Raw genomic sequence first — 20,007 nt, forward strand, 5'->3', positions numbered from 1 at the left:
AAGGAAGTCCCCTTGGCGGCCGGCCCGGGCTTGGGGTGGTCTCCGCGGGGGAGGAAGTTCCTGGGCCCGGTGGCCTGCGTCACAGAGGGCTGGGACTGTGGAGCCGACCGGTGGGCGGCGCGGCGACCCCGGGGCCGGGCGCTGGGCGGCGCTAGCTGCCGCTGGCCCGGCTGCTTGCAGGGCGGCGCTGGAGGCGTCTCCATCCGCGGCCGGGGAGGCGGAGGGGCGGAGGGCTGGGAGGCTGGGGCGTTAGTTGCGTCCCGGCTTGGAGCCCGCGAAGAGGACTAGGAGGAAGGCGCCTCCGTGGCCGCAGCCGCAGTGCTCTGAGCGCGACGAGCCATGAGCAGCGGCCCCGCGAGCGACCCCGCTGTCGCTGGCCGCCGCTGAGCCCAGCCGGGGGACGGCTCGCCGCTCCCCAGCACCCTTTGCAGACGGCACCCTCTCGCCCAGAGGTAAGGGCGGGGACCGCCGAGGGATGGGATGGAGAGGGACGGCCCGCCGGGGACCGGCGGCTCAGTCCGCTAGGTGCGCTGGGGCCACGACTCGCCCCGCCTCGCTCGCGCCCCTGCCTTTCCCCGGCTCTCGGGAGGGCAGACTGTAGTCTCCTGCCCAGCGTGTGGTCCCTGGAGCCATATGCTGCTGGGGCTCGGGGACCCGGCAACCCCTTCCCCACCCTTCCCCACGCCAGCCCCAGCGACGGGCGAGAGACCCCAGCCTGGCGCCAAGCGCAGCGCGGCAGGTTCTGCGGACTTGGGGGGATGGGGCTGGGGGACCAGGAGGAAACGGGGCCACGCTGGGAGCGATCGTCGTTCTACCTTAAAAACCCCTGAGACCCCAGGGCCTGTCCCTTCTGGTCTGCTCTTCCCTTGCCGCCCCGAACCCTTGAAGTTAGCACTTTTGGAGAGAGGGAGGAATTAGAAGGTCTCCGAAGGGAATGAGAGCGCGATGTCTGCTCCCCAGCAGGACCCTAGGGGAGAGAGGGTTTCGCCGGATCGCGCGGGCCCCAGAAGCAAGGTGTCTAGGCCGGCGGTCGAGGCCAGGACCGCTGCCTTCGACCCAAACCCAGGCTCGCCGGTCTTTCCCTTTCCAGCTGGTTCTCAGCGACGAGATGGTGAGGGATGGAGTTAGCAACTCAGCAACCTTAGGATGTGCTCTGTAGACCCTAATTCCTTCTTCTCTCCCTCCGCCAGTTCTTCCCTCCCCCACCCACGCCTGCCGGGGTACATCAGATTCCAGTCCCTTCAAAACCTCGCTCTGTACCTAGCTTTGAATGCCACGGACACCTAGCCCACATCCCAGGACGGATATTTCAGAGGATTAGGGCCAAACTTCACTTTCGAATTCTTTTTAAGCATTTTAAACTCCCAGCAAACCAGTTAGGAAACACTTTCAAGTCCCCATCCACCTTAAAGTAAAAAGTAAGAACCGATTAACCTCTGTGGGAGTGCCGGTGTTGGGCGAGGGAGGCTTGAGAGACTATTTCATGCAGACTTATGGGGGAGGAATAGGTAAAGGAAATGGCAGCCCTATTTTAGTCACACGCTTCTTACAAGCCATCGATAGTGTAAGAAATGTAGCCTTAACCAACGGTCACATTTCCGGACAGGTATGTAGTGGTTTCCTAAGGCATACCTGAGGTTTCTTCATGGACAAGTATTTAAAATGCCATCCAGATGAGAGATGAGGACAAGTGGTCTTAACCCTCTCGGCACAATACTGCAGAATCGTCAGAGCCAATCAGCTTTATGTGTTTTTACATTCTCTCTATTTTTTAATGATTTATGTAAGCCCCAAAGATAAGCCGAACTTCACAAAATTTGCTCAGATTCATAAACCATGTGTTGGGTGTGTGGACATAGATAACAGATTAGATGTATACAACTCTTATCGGTGATATTTGCATTTCTTGTGACTTGCTTAAATAGGGAAGACCCTGGATGTGACCCTGATTTGCTTTACTTTCGAGTGATTATATACTCTTTAGGTCAGTGTGTTTGTTTGCTTTGCGGGGAGAGGTGGGGAGCAGCTTTGCAAGGATGGATGTTTTTCATGGTTCACATAATAGACTGACCACAGATAAGGCCCACTAACCCAACAACCATATCAGAGATAGCAACCATGTTTAACAACTTTCTTATTAATAAAATGATCAAAGCCTTTGTTAATGGTACTAATCTCTTATTTCTCAGATTGACTAGGCACTTACCTAATGAAATGTGTTTTTAGAAGGGAATGCTTTTAGTGAAAGTAAAAAGTATGAGGAACTGTAAGAGAAAAGAATGAATAGTTTTCCACTTATAGGAAGTTTATCTTTTAAAAAACTACAAAGTTAGCAATATTTTTAACTTCTAAGGTATCTAATTTTTACCAAATTTTTAATGATTTTTAATAGTCTGTAGTATTTTTAAGTTGTAGTCACCAATGACTTTATAATAAAGCCCAAGTTTAAAAAGAAATAGAGTGGAAACACACTTATTTTGCCAAGTGTTGTGTTAATAATTTAATAAGGAGCATCACTATAATACTGTCTAGTTGCTGTAGGTGTCTGACACATTATCTCAGAATCTGACAACAAACCCTTAAGGTAGATGGCCATTCACATCTCACAGAAGAAAGAGGCTCAGAGTTTGTGACTTACCCAAAACCCTACAGCCAAGTTAATGCCTGAACGAAGCCAAGCCTCTAGTATATTTTTAAAAATTTTTATTGGGTATAATTGATTTACAATGTTGTGTTAGTTTCAGGTGTACACAAAGTAATTCTGTTATACGAATACATATATCCAAAGCCTCTAGTCTTAATGATTTACTTTTTTATCCAAAGCTGCCTCTTTTTCTTTTTCCTACATAATTTTTTGTTAACTTACCGTAATGACTGTATGAGGAAATGGAGATCAAGGAAGTTTAAGTCACCTGTCCAGGGTTTTCCATGTAACTTGTATACAGCAGAATTCAAATTTGGAATCAGGGCCATCTGTTTCCCAAATCCCTGTTCTTGCCACTGATCTCTATTAAATGACTGATTTAGAGCTTAACCTAATGAGCATTTCACTCCTGCTCATCAGCTGTTCTCATCCACATGATAATGATGGCCTCATGGGCTGCAAACACTCCCAAAGACTTTATACTCAGTCCCTGGAGTGCTGGCTATATCTCTAGCCCCAGAACACTCATGAAAGCATATTGCAACCAATATGTGAGGTGACATTACTATGCACCTTGAATTCACTTAATTTCTCTTAAAATATAAATCATTCTAGACTGGCATGGGGTAAAGGGCATGATCTCAAAATCGGAAAAGCTGATACAAATTCTGGCGCTATTGCACAATACAAGTGCCAACTAACTCACATCATTGAGCTTCTCTGAGCCCCAGATTCTTTGTGTGTAATGGGGTTATTAATAAAGCCTACCTAGCTGGATCACTGTGTAGATTAAATGTAACAACGTATATGAAGGACAGCTCCTGTCCACATAGTAGATGCTTAATAAATAGTAGGGGTTACTGTATTCTAGCATGGATCAAAATTTCTGCTTTATTTTACATTTGTGTATTTTACGTGCATATAGCGATTAGTCGATGTTGTCAGTGGTTCACTCTTTTGTATAAAGACCTTATCTGGTTTTTAGCATCTTTAACTTTTGTATCATATCCTTTTTTTGTAGTCTTGACTTATAAACATTTACTCACCTTATGTAGTTTTTCCTTTGCTCACTCTGCACATTTTTTAGAACATTACTAGCCATATTTCAATGGGATGGAATTTGTATTTTTTGGCAAATGCACTATCCTGTTTTCTGCCTCTCCTGTGTGGCCTCGAACATCTAGAACATTAATATACTCCCGTTTGCTCCCAGCTCTGGCACAGAAGGGCAAGAGGGTAATCTCAGAGCTTTTCTTAAAGTAGATAGTTTGGCAGGTATATTGAAAATTTCCTAAACGTATTAAAAGATAGAGAATAACTGAACTCATTTCCAATATCAGGCATGAAACAAAAAAATAACTTGGGCTCTTTACTTAGAACTGTAACACACTGTCACAGGTTCTGGGAATGAATTTAGGATCTTTTTCTAGTGTTGGATGGGTGTCCTTTTAAAATATTCTATAGTCTATGAGTGGCAGTTGGTAGAGACATGGTAATATTTAGAAAATGAATAGAGTTAAGAAAAGAAAAGAGGAAATTGGTGAAATTCAAAAAACAATTTTAAGAAAAATGTTGTAAAGCTTAGAGAAACAACTGAAAGTGTTCCAGATGACTGAAGTATTTGGGGTCAAAGGCATCCAGGAGAACTATATGTTCTTTAAAGAACCCTTCTAAGAACTCAGAAGAACCCAAGCTCTGCCCATACTGGAGAGGGGTAGGTCGGAAGAGCAAAGACAAAAATTAGTTTGGCTAAACCAAAACACTGCCCGAGGGCTGGAAGCACAAGAGAGAATAAGGAAACTCTTAGGGAAGCATTTCTCAATCTTTAGTTCATTACTACCCTCCCTCCAGAGTTTTTTTTTTAGATACATTGTAATGCCACAGATACACTGGTATACCCATTTATGTACTGTGGCCTGTTGGCAGGCTACAAACCTGAAGATTCTTTTACCCTGCCCCACAGACCCAATTTTTGACAGGGACAGGATTGCCCCCCTGTTGAGAACACATGGTAGAGCATGATTCTAGATTATGTTTGAAAACCATAAAAGAGCCATATGGAACTAAAAGACATGAAGAACAGTATATACATATACATTTTTTTCCTTTATAAAGAAGTATACTTTATTGGCTCTCAAGCTGAAATATGTTTGTAAAAATATGTCTTCCAATTGTCCCAGTTTCATGTTGGCAAAATTTTAAATTCATTAAGTTATCTTCCAAAGCCACCTCTACCTGTGTTGTTTTGTTTCTGGGTGGGAAGCCCTCCCCAAACTTTAAATACTCAGCATCTTTTATTTACTTACTTCTATTATGCTGGGAAGGCTCTGATACTAAACATTCATTCTTGTGACTGGTCAATTACACATGAGTATAAATTAGTTTGTATTTATTAGAGCATTTGCATTTTACAGTAGTTATTTATTATTATGAAACACTATGTTCTCTATCTAAGAGATTTTAACTCATAACAAGTAGATATTTGGGGGTAGGGGTGGGGCTTCTGAAGTCACTCAGCTTTTTCACGTTTGGTTCCTTGCTTTGGTTCCTTGGGGAGCATGAGCCTGGGCTTCTGATGTGGAACCTCAGAACAGTTAGGGTTAGAGGAGCTTGGCTTCTTTCAACATTTGGAGGCACTCAGCCTTTGCATGCTCCTTCCCCGACAACAGCTAATCCTCTTCTTTAGCTTTTATTTTAACCATATTGTTCTTGTCCCTCTCCTTTCCCCTCAAACCTCCAGAAACATCCTTGTTTTTCAACATCTTTTCTCTTTGTTTGATTTTTGGAGCTGCACTGAAAGTCCCATGGGGGCAGAGGCCATATAGGCCATTTCTGTCTTGCTCACTTCTGTATCCACAGCACCTGTACGGTGCCTGGGACAGAGCTGCTCAAGAAACAGTTGTGGAATAAATATTTAACGGTACATTTTACAGTAAAGTTTCTAACATCTTAGAGTGTATCCATTTCCCTTTCTATTATTTTAAATTCTAGAAATGAAATTTGAGGGTGTAATTAGAAGTTATTCTTCTCAATAGGGTCATGAAATATGTATACAGAAATATTTCTATATGTAATTGGAAATTTGGAGTACTATATAAAATATGAAGTCAGAACATCAAAACCAATCCTAGATAAAAGTCACTAAATAAGCTAAATAGATGAAAGCTTGTGGGTCCTGTGTTCTCCCTGTATATATGAAGAACTTGTCAAATCAATAAAAATTACTATCTACTCTTCCTCAGATACCTTAGAGATTTATGAAAATTAGAAACAGGTTCAAATATCTTTTTTTAATGGGAAAGATATAACCTATAAATCCAACTCCTGGAAAAATACAATAGGGGATTTTTTAGCTAATAACACCTTGATTTTTAAAAATATCTATGAGGATAGCTTCGCTAGCAAAAAACAGCAAGCTAATCTGTATTATCGCCCTTGAAATTAGCAAGGTCCAGGATAATGTTCTTAAAGTCAGCAAAGTTAGGAAATACTGTACAGCATACAAAAAAACCTTTCTAGTTAATGCACAGCTATGTGGATCCCTGTAACCAGAAAATGGTTAAAGTTGAGGAGGTAGTAGCTGGAGGTGTGTCTAGGGTTTGGATCTGTGTTGAGTGTTTAAACATTTTATCTAAGGATCTGGATAACATAACGTGTTATATTTCTGTGAGTGGCTCCACAGTGGATAGAGAAGTACAGTGTTGAAGGAAAGACTGGAAATGAGCTTGGCAAAATAAAATAAAATAAAAATGAAAGGAAACAGTAAAAACTGAGCAGTGAAATTCATTTAAGGAAAGTATAGAATTGTAACTTGAAGAAAACTAAATAAACTAACCATACAAATGTACTAGATTTTTGTTTGTTTTGTTATGTTCATTTTTGTATCACCAGTATTTAGAACAGTGTATGTTAGCAAAGGATCAGTAAATATTTGTTGAATGACTACATGAATGAAATGCAAGATGGAGAAAGACTAGCTACATGCCATTAGGGCAAAAGTAAAATTAATCCTAAGGAGATGGTGATAGATAACTATAAAACTGAATAGACTGTTAGAAAACACTTTTTGGACAAACCATTTATGAGTATGTGTTAAAGTTTTACTTTAGTCTTACATATAAGAGAAAAGATTTCTGGTAGGTCAGTTTTAAAATTCATCCTGACTAGGGACATTTTATAAGCATATGGCTGGTTAGGTTAGATTAAAAAAATGTGGGTTCAAGGTCATTAGACTCTTTGCCTAACAGTTGACAGTTAACTGATTACCTCTTTAGCTGGTTTCCAAGGACAAGTCTTATCCCCATTCAGGATCATGCAGGAGGCTATCCAGTGCAATAAGGATGAAAAAAACTTAAAGATGTAAAGATTGGAAAGGAAGAAGTAAAAGTATCTCTCCTTACAGACTTTGTGTTTGAAATCAGGATTCCATATCCCAAGGAATCTACAAAGCAACAAATAAAGATAAATGCCACACTAATCTCTAACTGACATGTGGGTATTTAAAATTTACAAACAAAATCTTTGAAGTAAATCTGTTGACGGTGACTGTTTCAGTCAGCTCTTGTACCTGAACTTGAAGATGATTTTACTTATCCTGAAAGGGTATCTAATAACATAATCACATCACTAACATTTTAGCTAACTTTTTTTTTACTTGACAGCTTTCCCCTAATGTACTTCAATAAGCAGAACAGCCTACTGTTGACCTAATTAAGGAATTTAAGGAGCAAATCAATTAAAACGAATTATTTCCAGCATCTCTTTTACTTATGAGTGCCACATCCTGGATTATAGGAGAGGGAGCACACCTTTGGTGCTACCTAGAGGCTGTCTAGTGTGTCTCAAACATGTTTTGAACATTAAAAAACTGCTCCTTTTTCTATTGCTCCAAATTTGAAACAATCTCAAAGCAACATTTTAAAATGTTGCCAGATAAGAATGTAGATGCCCAATGATAAAAGAAGGCCATATTGATGGCTGGCTTATTTAACTACAACTAAGAAAGTGTTTAAGAAATCTCAGAATTTTAATTTCTCTAGAGGCCAGGAATCTCTTTATTATTCTGCTTGTTTGTTTTCAGTTATTTATAATATTGAATTATCAAAAATCAGCACAAAAGCAGGAAAGCTAATCGCCCCTTCTGAAAGAACACATTTGGTTTGGGTGAGTGAAAAAATATCTTTTAGCAACTAGGTAGACTATATGGTAAGTAAATAAATTTACAGCTTCATATTGAGAAAAAATTTTTTCCTTAGTTACCAGTTACCTATTCTATTAAGCTAACTAAAAATAATTTTATCTCAATATGTGTTATTTATCCTATAAATCACATAAACTAAAAACATGGTGGATGACAGTATTTAATGTGTTATGCTTTGGTTTTTAAGATAAAATTAATTTTATAAAGCATGTTATATAAGACAATTATTATCGTATTATTATTTAAACGTTATGAAGAACAAATTATATTTATGTATAGATATGATACATAGGTTAAAACCATCATATGATAGTATTTGCCAAAGGTTATTCATTAATTATCTAATTATAATATTAGTCCCAGGTCTTAATATTAATAATGTTTAATTACAATTTACATTGCCACTTAAAAATGATATAATCACAGTTCATACTAAAAATGTATCAGGGAAATATGACATTCCATGGTTTCATATTACTGCAGGAGTACAACAAACATTAAATAAATTGGCACTAGTTATAATTCAGTGTTGTTGAACATATCTACAAAGACTTAAATCTTTAGTGTAAATAATGATCTAGGGAGCAGTCTCTTAGAACTATCTGAGGTGCTGTGTCCTCAGTTTTATCTGCCAAATAAAACATAATTCAACGACGACAACAACAAAATTATCTGACCTATGAGACAAATATCAAGAAGTTAGTAACTTCCAATTAAATAGGCATCCTATCAGAGGACAGATCAGTCATGCATGAACTAAAATACATTTTAACAGCTTTATTGAGGTATAACCTAGCTTCTATAAAATTTATTTGTTTAAAGTATACAATTCAGTGGTTTTTAGAATAATTACAGAATTGTACAACCATTACCGTAATCTATCTTAGAACATTCTCATCACCCCCCAAAAAAGCCTGTACGCATTAGCTATTACTCCCCACCGTACCCCCACTTCTTCCCCCAAGCTCTAGGCAGCCCCTAATCTATCCTCTGTCTCTATAGATTTGCCTATTCTGGACATTTCATGTAGATGGTATCACATAATATGTAGTCTTTTGTGACTGGCTTCCTTTACTTAGCATATATTTAAGATTCATCTGAGTTGTAGCATGTATCATTACACCATTCCTTTGAGTTGACAAATAATATTCCATTATATGGGTATACCGTATTTTCTTTTTCCATTCATCAATTGATAGACATTCAGGTTGTTTCTACTTTGGAGTTATGAGTAATGCTCCTGTGAACATTCATATACAAGTTTTTGTGTGGACATTTGTTTTCATTTCTCTTGGATAGATATGTGCAGAAGTGGAATTGCTGGGTCATATGGTGTCTCTGTGTTTAACATTTTGATATAAATGAAGTATAATTTTTTCATCATCTCCCAAACTAGAATAAAATCAGGGCTAAGACATTTAACTGTCTTTTTAATGAAATTTAACAAAATAGTTTAACTTGTCCAAGTACTCATTATCAGGAATATCAATTGAACTTTGAATTTTATATAATTCAGTCATAGTTTGCAAAGTACTGTTAAAGTACTACTGAATCTCTTTGAATTAAAAGTTCTGATTGAGAAATATAGAAAGAGCTACTGAAGGCTGACCAGAAAACTATTTGCATATTTTTTTAGTTCCTTATCATTAGTGACCTGGATACCACCACTACCTCCACACTTCCCTTTTGTGCATTTTTCTTTTTTTTTGTTGTGGGACAGTGGTGAATATTTTTCATATTCTCTTATTCTAGATATATATGTTTGTTATCTCCTGCTTGGAATATGTGAATTCATTCCTTTGAGTCTTTACAGTCTTGTTAATTTCCCTCTGGAAAGAGGTAAAGGCACTTTTAAAAGTAAAACACCTTTCATTGGCTAACATTCTTTCAGGCACTACTCTTTTGCCCAGGATGGTGATAGAGGGACTGTCTTTTTAAACTGTAGATTCTATCTGTTCTGGTCTATTAGAACTACTCTTTTAATTCACTATCAGACCAAGACCTAGGAGAAACTTCCCTTAACTCTTTCCTACACACTCTTATGAAATCACCCAGGCAGATTTCCCCTTCTCCCTTCATTTCAAAGTGAATCTATTTGTTAAGGAGGTGTTTTCCTAGCACACACAGGACAAACTTCTGTGACCACTTAACTTTCATTCTTAGAGGTATTCAAAGCAAGGGAGAAGCTATACGTCTAGTAGGTGCCCAAAGAAATCACTGACCACAAAAAAACAGAGCACTATAAATAACCACTTACAGAAACAGGCAAATATACAGAAAACCTCTGAACCAATTCCTACATACAGTTTTTTTAACAGTTAGACAAATGCAAATACAAGTGCAAGTATATACACAAACCCACTATAAGCAAAACACAATAAGACTTCTGTGAATGTTGTCAAGGGATAATTTTCAAACAGTTAAACATGACTCAAATGAATATAGAATGAACATGTCAAAGATTTATTCAACTCCTTAATGAAGGAGCTGGCAAGATGGCAAAGCGTTTGGTTTAAAGAGCATTCCAGGAACTATTTTAAAAAGGAATGTTAGAATAACATTGCTAGGTTAGATACAAAACTAGGTAACATCCTTCAGGGCAATAAAAAACATATGTTTGGGGTTTTCTTTTCTACTGAACAAAAATCTGCAAGTCTGGAATGTAATGAGTAGTAATTAGCAAGTCAAAAAAAAAAAGAGCATTTCCCTAAATTATCCTTGCGTAGGCCAGTTAAACAGTTCTTCAAGATAATAATAAAAGGATATTCTGCCCTCCCTTTGCCTCACTTCCAAGTTTTAGATACCTTTTTCCCTAAAAATGCATAGTTGCTCATCCTAAACTTACTTTATAAGGGCTTTGGTTTTTCTTAGTATAACAACAGACATTTGGCCATTGAATGTGTCAAATTCAAAACACTGGCTATGGAAGTTCTCAAATTTAAAATATGGGTTGGAAACTTTGGGTTCTACACTTGACTCCCCTTCTTGGGAGTTCTTTATTTCATTCAGATATCAAAATACCTCTCTGATCTCATCCTGGGGAGGAGTTCTGCTTTAACTCCAAACCCAAGTTTAACCAATTCTTATGGCCCAGCCTACTCTCCAAGCTCTCAACTTAGATAGTAAATCACCATAAGGCCAGTAGAACAGGAGTCCTTTCAGATAGCCACTAGAATTTGACATTCAAGGGCTCAAATTGCTGTAGATCAGCAAAACATCCCAGGCTCAGGAAGAGAAGCAAGGGATCTCAAAAGCGTACATGCCATGAAGTTCCTTGATCCAGAGGCTGCTTTTTTGAGAAAAACAAATCTCCATGGGACCTCCAAGAACCATTACAACAGAAATTGGTAAACTGTGGCCTGCGTAGTTTGGGTCTGCAACCTGTTTTTGTATGGCCCACTTGCTGAGTTTGGTTTTTACATTTTTGAAGGGTTGTTTAAAAAAATGCAACATAGACCAGATGTGACCTATAAGGCCTAAATATTTACTGTCTCTCCTTCCATAGAATAAGTTTATTGATCCATGCATTTGAAAAACAAAAAACAAAAAACTTTGTACTTAGCATGTATCAAAGAATTACAATAGATTTCCTGTTTAAAAAAAAAAAAAAAAGCTCTCTAGTAGGCTAATTCAAAGATTTGCGCTTGGTAGGGACACTTTATAGGAAAAGAAAATGGTTAGAAAAGTGTTAGATTCAACATCAAAAGAAAATAATATTTGGTTAAAGGCTACTAAACTCTTGGTTGACAGTTTTTCAACTGCTTGGGTGGTAACTAATTTCCCAGAATTTCTTAATGTCATTAAAGTTCATGAGAATCAATTAATCAAGCATTGTATCAGGAACATTAATTTCTTTCTGGGAGGAGGGTGCAAGTTATATTACACAAACAGATTTGGAACATTTTTTTTTATAAGACAACAACTTTACCAAATTCGTTGATTAGCTCTAGTAGTTTTCTGGTAGCATCTTTAGGATTCTCTATGTATAGTATCCTGTCATCTGCAAACAGTGACAGCTTTACTTCTTCTTTTCCAATTTGGATTCCTTTTATTTCTTTTTCTTCTCTGATTGCCATGGCTAAAACTTCCAAAACTATGCTGAATAATAGTGGTGAGAGTGGACAACCTTGTCTTATTCCTGATCTTAGAGCAAATGGTTTCAGTTTTTCACCATTGAGGACGATGTTGGCTGTGGGTTTGTCATATATGGCCTTTATTATGTTGAGGTAAGTTCCCTCTGTGCCTACTTTCTGGAGGGTTTTTATCATAAATGGGTGTTGAACGTTGTCAAAAGCTTTTTCTGCATCTATTCAGATAATCATATGGCTTTTCTCCTTCAGTTTGTTAAGATGGTTTCTCACGTTGATTGATTTGGTATATTGAAGAATCCTTGCATCCCTGGGATAAACCCCACTTGATCATAGTGTATGATCCTTTTAATGTGCTTTTGGTTTCTGTTTGCTAGTAATTTGTTGGGGATTTTTGCATCTATGTTCATCAGAGATATTGGCCTGTAGTTTTCTTTCTTTGTGACATCTTTGTCTGGTTTTGATATCAGGGTGATCGTGGCCTTGTAGAATGAGTTTGGGAGTGTTCCTCCCTCTGCTATATTTTGGAAGAGTTTGAGAAGGATAGGTGATAGCTCTTCTCTAAATGTTTGATAGAATTCGCCTGTGAATCCATCTGGTCCTGGGCTTTTGTTTGTTGGAAGATTTTTAATCACAGTTTCAACTTCAGTGCTTGTGATTGGTCTGTTTATATTTTCTGTTTCTTCCTGGTTCAGTCTCAGAAGGTTGTGCTTTCCTAAGAATTTGTCGATTTCTTCCAGGTTTTTCATTTTATAGGCGTATAGTTGCTTGTAGTAATATCTCATGATCCTTTGTATTTCTGCAGTGTTAGTTTTTACTTCTCCTTTTTCATTTCTACTTCAATTGATTTGAGTCTTCTCCCTTTTTTTCTTGATGAGTCTGGCTAATGGTTTATCAATTTTGTTTATCTTCTCAAAGAGCCAGCTTTTAGTTTTATTGATCTTTGCTATTGTTTCCTTCATTTCTTTTTCATTTATTTCTGATCTCATTTGATGATTTCTTTCCTTCTGCTAACTTTGGGGGTTTTTTGTTCTTCTTTGTCTAATTGCTTTAGGTGTAAGGTTAGGTTGTTTATTTGAACTGTTTCTTATTTCTTGAGGTCGGAGTGTACTGCTATAAACTTCCCTCTTAGAACTACTTTTGCTGCATCCCATAGGTTTCGGGTCATCATGTTTTCATTGTCATTTGTTTCTCGGTATTTTTTGATTTCCTCTTTAATTTCTTCAGTGATCTCTTGGTTATTTAGTAGTGTATTGCTTAGCCTCCAGGTGTTTGTATTTCTTACAGATTTTTTCCTGTAATTGATATCTAGTCTCACAGCATTGTGGTCAGAAAAGATACTTGATACAATTTCAATTTTCTTAAATTTACTAAGGCTTGATTTGTGACTCAGGATATGATCTATCCGGGAGAATGTTCCATGAGCACTTGAGAAGAAAGTGTATTCTGTTGTTTCTGGATGGAATGTCCTGTAAATATCAATTAAGTCCATCTTGTTTAATGTATCATTTAAAGCTTGTGTTTCCTTATTTATTTTCATTCTGGATGATCTATCCATTGGTGAAGGTGAGGTGTTAAAGTCCCCTACTATGATTGTGTTACTGTCGATTTCCCCTTTTATGTCTTTTAGCATTTGCCTTATGTATTGAGGTGCTCCTATGTTGGGGGCATAAATATTTACAATTGTTATATCTACTTCTTGGATTGATCCCTTGATCATTATGTAGTGTCCTTCTTTGTCTCTTGTAATAGTCTTTATTTTAAAGTCTATTTTGTCTGATATGAGAATTGCTACTCCAGCTTTCTTCTGATTTCCATTTGCATGGAATATTTTTTTCCATACCATCACTTTCAGTCTGTATGTGTCCCTAGGTCTGAAGTGGGTCTCTTGTAGACAACATGTATATGGGTCTTGCTTTGTATCCATTCAGCCAGTCTATGTCTTTTGGTTGGAGCATTTAATCCATTTACATTTAAGGTAATTATCCATATGTATGTTCCTATTCCCATTTTCTTAATTGTTTTGGGTTTGTTATTGTAGGTCTTTTCCTTCTCTTGTGTTTCCTGCCTAGAGAAGTTCCTTTAGCATTTGTTTTAAAGCTGGTTTGGTGGTGCTGAATTCTCTCAGCTTTTGCTTGTCTGTAAAGGTTTTAATTTCTCTGTCAGATCTGAATGAGATCCTTGCTGGGTAATCTTGGTTTTAGGTTTTTCCCTTTCATCATTTTAAATATGTCCTGCCACTCCCTTCTGGCTTGCAGAGTTTCTGCTGAAATATCGGCTGTTAACCTTATGGCGATTCCCTTGTATGTTATTTGTTGTTTTTCCCTTGCTGCTTTTAATATTTTTTCTTTGTATTTAATTTTTTATAGTTTTATTAATATGTATCTTGGCATGTTTCTCATTGGATTTATCCTGTATGGGACTCTCTGCGCTTCCTGGACTTGATTGACTATTTCCTTTCCCATATTAGGGAAGTTTTCAAGTATAATCTCTTCAAATATTTTCTCAGTCCCTTTCTTTTTCTCTTCTTCTGGAACCCCTATAATTCGAATGTTGGTGCGTTTAATGTTGTCCCAGAAGTCTCTAAGACTGTCCTCAATTCTTTTCATTCTTTTTTCTTTATTCTGCTCTGCAGTAGTTATTTCCACTATTTTATCTTCCAGGTCAGTTATGCGTTCTTCTGCCTCAGTTATTCTGCTATTGATTCCTTCTAGAGAATTTTTAATTTCATTTATTGTGCTGTTCATGATTCTTTGTTTGCTCTTTAGTTCTTCTAGGTCCTTGTTAAACGTTTCTTATATTTTCTCCATTCTATTTCCAAGGTTTTGGATCATCTTTACTATCATTACTCTGAATCCTTTTTCAGGTAGACTGCCTATTTCCTCTTCATTTGTTTGGCCTGGTGGGTTTTTACCTTTCTCCTTCATCTGCTGCGTGTTTCTCTGTCCTCTCCTTTTGCTTAACTTACTGTGTTTGGAGTCTCCTTTTTGCAGCCTGCAGGTTCGTAGTTCCCATTGTTTTTGGTGTCTACCCCTAGTGGCTAAGGTTGGTTTAGTGGGTTGTGTAGGCTTCCTGGTGGAGGGAACTAGTGCCTGTGGTCTAGTGGATGAGGCTGGATCTTGTCTTTCTTGTGTGCAGGACCACGTCTGGTGGTGTGTTTTGGGGTGTCTGTGACGTTATTATAATTTTAGGCAGCCTCTCTGCTAATGGGTGGGGTTGTGTTCCTGTCTTGCTAGTTGTTTGGCATAGGGTGTCCAACACTGTAGCTTGCCGGTCGTTGAGTGGAGCTGTGTCTTAAGGTTGAGATGGAAATCTCTAGGAGAGCTTTTGCTGTTTTATATTACATGCAGCCGTGAGGTCTCTGGTGGACCAATGTCCTGAACTCAGCTTTCCCACCTCAGAGACACAGGCCTGACACTTGGCCAGAGCACCAAGACCCTGTCAGCCACATGGCTCAGAGAGAAAAAGAAAAAAGAGAGAAAAAGAAAGAATGAGAAAAATAAAATAAAGTTATTAAAAAATAATTATTAAAAATAAAAATATTAAAAAGTAATTTAAAAAGAAAGAGAGAAAGAAGATAGTAACCAAACCAAAAAACAAATCCACCAATGTTAACAAGTGCTAAAAACTATTGTAAAAAGAAAAAAATAAAGCAAAAAACGGACAGACAGAACCCTAGGACAAATGGTAAAAGGAAAGCTATACAGACAAAATCATAGAAAGAAGCATACACATGTACACTCATAAAAAGAGAAAAAGGAAAAATATATATATATGTATAAAAGAAAAAGGAGGATGAGAGCAACCAAATCAATAAACAAATCTACCAATGATAATAAACTCTAAATACTAAACTAAGGTAAACATAAAGCCAGGAACAACTTAGATGCAGAAAGCAAACCCCAAGTCTACAGTTGCTCCCAAAGTCCACCGCCTCAGTTTTGGGATGATTTTTTGTCTATTCAGGTATTCCACAGATGCAGGGTACATGAAGTTGATTGTGGAGATTTAATCCGCTGCTCCTGAGGCTGCTGGGAGAGATTTCCCTTTCTCTTCTTTGTTCGCAGAGCTCCTAGGGTTCAGCTTTGGATTTGGCTCCGCCTCTGCATGTAGGTCACCTTAGGGCGTCTGTTCTTCGCTCAGACAGGACGGGGTTAAAGGAGCAGCTGATTCAGGGGCTCTGGCTCACTGAGGCCGGGGGGAGGGAGGGGTACGGTTGTGGGGCGGGCCTGTGGCGGCAGAGGCCCACGTGACGTTGCACCAGCCTGAGGCGCGTCGTGCGTTCTCCCGGGGAAGTTGTCCCTGGATCACAGGACCCTGGCAGTGGCGGGCTGCACAGGCTCCCGGGAGGGGAGGTGTGGAGAGTGGTGACCTGTGCTTGCACACAGGCTTCTTGGTGACTGCAGCAGCAGCCTTAGCATCTCATGCCCGTCTCTGGGGTCCGCGCTGATAGCCATGGCTGGCGCCCATCTCTGGAGCTTGTTTAGGCAGTGCTCTGAATCCCCTCTCCTCGCGCACCCCAAAACAGTGGTCTCTTGCCTCTTCGGCAGCTCCAGACTTTTTCCCAGACTCCCTCCCAGCTAGCCGTGGTGCACTAGCCTCCTTCAGGCTGTGTTCATGCAGCCAACCCCAGTCCTCTCCCTGCCATCCGATGAGACCCGAGCCTCAGCTCCCAGGCCCCCCGCCTGCCCCGGTGGGGGAACAGACAAGCCTCTCGGGCTGGTGAGTGCCGGTCGGCACCAATCCTCTGTGTGGGAATCTCTCTGCTTTGCCCTCCGCCCCCTGTTGCTGTGCTCTCCTCCCCGGCTCCGAAGCTTCCCCGCTCCCACACCCACAGTCTCTGCCCGCAAAGGGGCTTACTAGTGTGTGGAAACCTTTCCTCCTTCACAGCTCCCTCCCACTGGTTCAGGTCCCATCCCTATTCTTTTGTCTCTGTTTTTTCTTTTTTCTTTTGCCCTGCCCAGGTACGTGGGGAGTTTCTTGCCTTTTAGGAGGTCTGAGGTCTTCTGCCAGCGTTCAGTAGGTGTTCTGTAGGAGTTGTTACACGTGTAGATGTATTTCTGATGTATTTGTGGGGAGGAAGGTGATCTCCACATCTAACTCCGCTGCCATCTTGAAGGTCTCTCCTCCAGCATATGAACTTAAAAAGAATTTTCTGACACCAAGTCATCAGGCTTTCCACAAATTTTCATAGAGACTGGGCCTTTGTTTTCAAAATTTGAATAGAGGTGGGGCTCTGTGCCCTGCGTTGAGTATATTCTTTCCTGAAGGTTTAGCCGGATCATCCCTTGAGTTCAGCCATGTGTTTTCAGTTCAAGACCATAACTGGGTGCAAACCACCACCAGATCTGCTCTCCTTTGAGGAGATTAAAAACCAACCACTGTCCTGGGGACATACTCTGTGACAGGTGGGGTAGGGTAAACAAATATATGTGTGGCAAAGATAAGAGTAGCACTACCACAGAAGAATAGGGAAATATTTGCAAGTATTTAAATATCTGGAAAGAGAAACAACAAAAAATATGACTCATAAGGCAAAGACCTGGAGGAAGGGAGGGAGCCATCCATATCTGAGGAGAGAACAGCAAATACAAAGGCATATCCCTGGCATGATGGGGCAACAGCAAGAAGGCCAATGAGGGTGGAAGGCACTGAGCGAGGGGAGAATAGTAGTTATTAGGAGAGGGTACTGTAGGCTCATGAAGTGTCTTGTCCTCCTCTACTCTGAGTGAAGTGAGGAGCCATTAGAAGGTTTTAAGCAAATGAGGGTCATAGTATGACTTGAGTTTTACAAGGATCACTCTGGCTGCAGTATAGAGAAGCCATTAGCCAAACTTTATGGCCTCAGGGCCTTTGTAATCTTAAAAAATTATTGAAGACTCCCAAAGAGCTTTATGTGGTTATATTTGTAGATATTTACCATATTAGAAATTTTAAACTGTTAAGTATTAACTTATTTTAAAATAATAAGAAAACATGTTAACACAAATAATATATTTTTATGAAAATAACTATATTTTCCTCCAAAGAAAATGACAATGTTTTAAATTTTTACATATTTCTTTAATGCCTGGCATTCAGTCTGTTCACTAACATCATGTAGCCTCCAGAAAATTCCTCTGTACATTCACCAGAGAATGTGAGTTAAAAAGGCAAATCGTGTAGTATTCTTATGAAAATAGTTTTGACCTCACTGATTTTCTAAAAAAGGCACACTCTGAGGAAAAAAATGGTAGAGACTAGACTGTAGGAGAAAAGGATGGAAGCATGGAGACTAGTTATGAACCTGTTGCAGTAAACCACATGCAACATGCTGGTGGTTGGGATGTAGCAGTATAATTAATGAGAAATGGTCAGATTCTGGATATATTTTAAAAGTTGAGCCACTAGGCTTTGCTGACAGAATAGACCTGAGTGCAAGATAAAGAGGTCAAAATTAACTCCAAAGTTTTAAACCAGAGGAACTGTAATGTAGAAGATTGTGGGAATAGCAGATTTGGGGTTGAAATAAAGAATTGTGTTTTGGACTTACTAATTTTGAAATGCCTATTCAACATCTAATTGTAAATGTCAAGTCAGCAGCTGGATGTATGTCTGGAATTCAAGGGAGGAACTTTTTATTGCCTTTACATCCCTCAGTACTTTTAAAAGAAATTATGCATAAACGTGAGTTTTCTGAGTCTTTCAATGTCTGAAAGATGTTATTCATTCTGCTCTCAGATTTGAAAGTTATTTTGGCTGGGTATTGAACTCTAAATTGACAACTACTTACACTAAGAATTTTAAAGGCTTTTTTTTAAAGCATTTTTTTTTAGCATCCAGTATTGTTATTGAGAAGTCTAACAATATCAGTGGTTCTGAATTTTGTTTCTTCATATATGCCTTCTAACCCCCTTTATCTCCCAGAAGTTTTCAGGATCTTCTCTTTATCCTTGATGCTCTGACACCTCATGATGGTATGGGGCTTTAGTTATTCCTCATGCTGGACACTTTGGTCATCCTTTTTAAAAATATTGAGTCTCATATTCTGCAATTTGAGGAAAATTTCTTGCAGTATTTTCTGTGTAGTTTCTCTACTCACTTTCTCTTTATAATCTTTATGAAATTTTCGTTTTTCAGATATTGGATCTGGAATCTATATATCTGTTTTTTCTTCCCCATTTGCCTTTTTGTTCTACTTCAAGATGAATTTTCTCAACATTATAATCTAACCCTGATGTTGACATTTTAATTATCTTATTTTTAATTTCCAAGCTTTTTCTGATATGTTTATGGACACAATATCTTCTGCTAGCTCCCTGAAAAGATTAATTATAGTTTAGAGTTTTTTAAAAGTGATTTTCTCTTTGCTTTGCATGTTTCTCCTGCTTTAGGCTTTTGTCTGTGTTCATTTGCTCCTTTGTGTATTTGTCTTCTTTATATCTCTCTTATAAAGGCATTTATATGTGGAAGCATTCCCTAAGTAGCAGGTAATTTATAATTGTCTTCTCATTTAATAGTGAACCATAGAAAGTTGTTTGGGAGTTCTGTGCAAATTGTAGAATTTTTCCACTAAAGAACTTCAGGTAGTGAGTGGCCTTTCTTGGGAAGGCTTCCACTTGGATGTCATTATTCCTGGATTACAACTCCTAGCATCTCATTGCCTTCCAAGATCATGTCTAAGTCATCTTTATCCCCCACGCAACCCAAGAGAGTGTGTGTGTGTGTGTGTCTGTGTGTGTGTGTCTGTGTGTGTGTGTGTGTATATATATATATATATATATATATATATATATATATATATATGGCAGTGTGTTGACTGGACACATAGACATGTGGCTCTGTTTCATAAACCTAAAAGCACAGAGCATCAGGACTTGTCTCATATAGTATAGTCAGAAGTGGAGTTGGGTCTAGAACCTTGGACTTGCAGTTAAATATCCTTTCTACAACTAATACACGTCCTACTTTCCATCAGAGCCTCCCTCAGGATAGAAGAGATTTTCTGCTTATTTCAGGAACCTGGAATAGAGCTAGAAATATTCTGTCTGCAGCACTAAATTTCATTTATTATCTTGTATTTTAACTTTCAAAAA

At 39.0% G+C, this 20,007-nt stretch overlaps 1 protein-coding gene across 1 annotated transcript in view; it reads left to right on the forward strand.

Annotated features, from left to right (window-relative positions):
• Positions 1–238: 238 nt before the first annotated feature.
• The window catches only part of LRRC8C (leucine rich repeat containing 8 VRAC subunit C), a 103,749-nt gene continuing 83,980 nt past the window's right edge, over positions 239–20,007 (forward strand). Inside the window, exon 1 of the mRNA XM_060090077.1 lies at positions 239–452. The gene's annotated coding sequence lies outside the window, so the exon portion shown is untranslated. The remainder of the gene's footprint in view (positions 453–20,007) is intronic.

Source organism: Mesoplodon densirostris, chromosome 2, assembly GCF_025265405.1.
Source record: "Mesoplodon densirostris isolate mMesDen1 chromosome 2, mMesDen1 primary haplotype, whole genome shotgun sequence".
Taxonomy (NCBI): domain Eukaryota; kingdom Metazoa; phylum Chordata; class Mammalia; order Artiodactyla; family Ziphiidae; genus Mesoplodon; species Mesoplodon densirostris.